Below are 3,014 nucleotides of genomic sequence, written 5' to 3'. Positions count from 1 at the left end.
AAGAAACTAAAGCAAACAGGATTAAGTGACTGTCCAGGGTTACACAATTAGTAAATGTCTGATTTGAACTCATGAAGAGGAATCTTCCTGATTCCAGGACTAGCACTCTATTCATTTCACTACTTAGCCGTCCCTGGATAAACTAAGCTATATTTTGGATCTATCTTTTATGAATCAACTTATACACATGGTGTCTCCTGCTGACTTGAGAGCAAAGAATCTTTTTGTCCTTTTCCCATTCCTAATGTTTAGCTCAATGCTTGATAGGTTAGTACTTAACAAATGACTGTTCTCACTGATTTTAACCAGCTCTCTTAGAAATAAGAAGGCCATTCCATCAGTTTCTTCCTTATGTCCTAGGCTGTTAGCTCAGTAAGGCCTTTGATTCAAGTTTTTTTCCTCCTCATTAATGATTCTCACTTGGATTCTATGCTTTCCCAGTTCCATACATTCTCTTAGGTGTCCCAGGGGCAGCTAGATGTTATAATGGACAGAGCCTGGAATTAGGAAGAACTTGAGTTCAAATCTGGCCTCTGACACTTAATTGTATGACTTTAATCATACCAGTCTGCCTCAGTTTCCTCATCTATAAAATGGAGACAACCATAGCATCTAACTTACAGCATTATTGTGAGGCCAATCAGAAAAAAAATCTATAAAGCACTTAGCACAATGCCTGAGATATAGTCAGTGATTAATCAATATTTGTTCCCTTCTATCCTCCCTCTCCCTCTTATTTATATAGAGTGTTCTAAAAGTCAGTACAGTTTTTAAGCTACTAACACTTGTGGATAGCTGGTAAAGATTCACCATGAGAGAATTTCTAGACTACAGTCCAGAGGGTTGGCTCTCCTAAATCCTTCTTTTTTTTTCCTGAGGCAATTGGGGTTAAGTGACTTTCCCAGAGTCACACAGCTAAGAAGTGGCTAAGGTCAGATTTGAACTCAAGTCCTCCTGTCTTCAGACTGGTGCTCTATCCATTGTGCCACCTAGCTGCCCCTTGTCCTCTCTCCTTGACCCGAAGAGGGAGGCCCATCATTTTGTGGGTTGGCAAGAAATTTCAGTGTCCTAGTATGGGTTTAAACATCTTATTGTTAATAGCTCAGCTAGCTTTCACACTGTTCCTGGGAAACTTCTGCAAGGATAATGTCGGATTTTCATCTCATTTTAAAGATGGCTCCCATTACAAGGACTTGGCTATGTGTGAATAAAGATAAAAAGGAAACTGACACTGTCAAACAAAAGAATTAGAATCCTTGCATTTTCTGAGTTCTAGTTCACGTACTCACTGCGCAGACAGTATTAGGTTTGGCCTGGCTTTTCTGATGAGAGTTTACTTGCCTCCTTCTCAGGCATCCTTTCTCGGTGACAGCTAAGTGAATCACATGATACAGTGACCAAGGAATTGGTCTTGAAGTCAGGGAAGGTTGAGTTTAAATGTTTCTAGCTATATTATGGTCCTGGGAGAAGAATTATTTCACCTATTTCCTTCTCTGTAAGATGGGAATTGAGTTTAATGATCACTTCTATTTTCAAATCTGCTATTTTATGTGTAACTATTTCACATTTCAGTCTCCCTACAATTCTCAAATTTTGGCTTTCAGCCTTTTGTTTCTCCTTGGTGAGAGATATCTTCCTGTAGCACCAGCTGATTCTGATAAGCCTGTTCTGAGGAATTCACTCAATACCTGGCTCCCATCTCAAATGATTTTGTCCCCTTCGTTAGCCTGGGAAATCACCCTCCTCCATCTCTGACACATTCTGTCATAGGTGTTTGAAGGGAATCAATCTGTTGAAGCAAATTAATGCTAAGATGAGAGGCAGCACAGCATAATGGATAGCCAGGTCATCTGGGAGCCAGGCAGACCTGGATTCAAATTCTGCCTCTAATTCTGGAAAAGTATTTCACTGGCACTCTAAATATCTTGGGCCATTCTTTGTGACTTAAAAGTTGCCAAAAAGATGAGTATCTTCACCCGTAGATTTTTCTCAACCAAGAGTACTGTGTGATTGTGAAATCACAGGTGTAATTTCTATGCTTATTTTATAATAAGGTATTTAACTGATATCTCTTTAGGCTTCCCACTGAAATTATTTTACAAGAGAATTCCTGGCATTCAAGAAAATAATTCCACACAGTGGGGATCACATAGACAGCTTTCATGGAATACTTTCATACATTATTATTTTTTTAATTATTAAAAATGCTTTTTATTTTCAAAATATATGCATGTTTAATTTTTCAGTATTGACCCTTGCATAGCCTTGTGTTCCCAAATTTCCTCTCCTTCCCCCACCTCCTTCCCCTAGATGGCAAATAATCCAATATATATTATACATGTTAAAATGTTAGCTTCAATATATGTAAACATATTTGTATAACTCTCTTGCTGCACAAGAAAGATCAGATCAAAAAGGAAAGAAAATGAATAAGAAAACAAAATGCAAACGAACAACAACAAAAAGAATGAGAATGATGCATACTCAGTTTCCATAGTCCTCTTTCTGGGTGTAGATGGCTCTCTTCATTATCAGATCATTGGAACTGGGATCAATCATCTCATTATTGGAAAGAGTCACATCCATCATAACTGATCTTCATTATAATATTGTCGTGGCCATGTACAATGAGCTTCTGGTTCTTTCATACATTTTTAGACCAATTCAAATAAAATAAGAGAGGGATAGAGGAATAAACATTTATATGTCATCTATTACATGCTAGGTACTGTGCTAAGCACTTTACAAATATTATCTCATTTGATCCTCATGATAAGTCCAGGAGGTAAATGCTGATATTATGCCCCCTTTATGGTTGAGGAAACTAAGGCAAATCGAGATGAAGTGATTTGTCCAGGATCACACAGCTGATCAGGGTTTGAGATCAGACTTAAATTCAGGTCTTCCTGATTCCAGGTCCAGCACTCTTATCTACTAGCTGCTTCAGTTCATTTATTTGTTATCAATAAGCAAACATTTCCTTTTCTGTCATGGATTGTTCGAGGTAAAGACTA

The sequence above is a fragment of the Sminthopsis crassicaudata genome, chromosome 6 (genome assembly GCF_048593235.1).
Source record: "Sminthopsis crassicaudata isolate SCR6 chromosome 6, ASM4859323v1, whole genome shotgun sequence".
NCBI classification, from domain to species: domain Eukaryota; kingdom Metazoa; phylum Chordata; class Mammalia; order Dasyuromorphia; family Dasyuridae; genus Sminthopsis; species Sminthopsis crassicaudata.
The sequence above is the reverse complement of the archived record's forward strand: the minus strand, read 5'-3'. Positions refer to the sequence as shown.